Source organism: Neophocaena asiaeorientalis, unplaced genomic scaffold (genome assembly GCF_003031525.2).
Source record: "Neophocaena asiaeorientalis asiaeorientalis breed wild unplaced genomic scaffold, Neophocaena_asiaeorientalis_V1.1 scaffold1372, whole genome shotgun sequence".
In the NCBI taxonomy this organism is placed as follows: Eukaryota; Metazoa; Chordata; class Mammalia; order Artiodactyla; family Phocoenidae; genus Neophocaena; species Neophocaena asiaeorientalis.
The window spans coordinates 19621-20601 of NW_020173217.1; positions in this window are offsets into that span (position 1 = coordinate 19621).

Consider the following 981-nt stretch of genomic DNA (forward strand, 5'->3'; position numbering starts at 1 on the left):
CAATTGTAAATATCTATGCACCCAACATAGGAACACTTCAATACATAAGGCAAATACTAACAGCCATAAAAGGGGAAGTCAAAAGTAACATATTCATAGTAGGGGAGTTTAACACCGCACTTTCAACAATGGAGAGATCATCCAAAATGAAAATAACTAAGGAAACACAAGCTTTAAATGATACATTAAACAAGATGGACTTAATTGATATTTATAGGATACTCCATCGAAAAACAACAGAGTACAGATTTTTCTCAAGTGCTCACGGAACATTGTCCAGGATAGAGTATATCTTGGGTCACAAATCAAGCCTTCATAAATTTACGAAAACTGAAATTTTATCAAGTATGTTTTCTGAGCACAATGCTATGAGACTAGATATCAAGTACAGGAAAATTCTGTAAAAAATACAAACACATGGAGGCTAAACAATACACTACTTAATAACGAAGTCATCACAAGAAATCAAAGAGGAAATAAAAATACCTAGAAACAAATGACAATGGAGACATGACGACCATCGGATGCAGCTAAAGCAGTTCATTGTAAACCAATTATACTCCAATAAAGATGTAAAAAAATAAAAAAAGGAGTGGTGAGAGTGGGCAACCTTGTCTTGTTCCTGATCTTAGTGGAAATGATTTCAGTTTTTCACCTTTGAGGACAATTAACATCGTTTTTTGATACAAGCTCTCAACAAAGTGGGCATGGAGGGAACATATCTCAACATAATAAAGGCCATATATGACAAGCTCACATCTAACATCATACTCAATAGTGAAAAGCTGAAAGCATTTCCTCTAAGATCAGGAACAAGACAAGCATGCTGACTCTGGCCACTTTTATTCAACGTGGTATTTGAAGTCCTAGAAACAACAATCAGATAAGAAAAAGAAATAAAAGCCATCCAAATTGAATAGGAAAAATTAAAACTCTCACTGCTTGTAGATAACATGATACTATACATAGAAAATCCTAGAC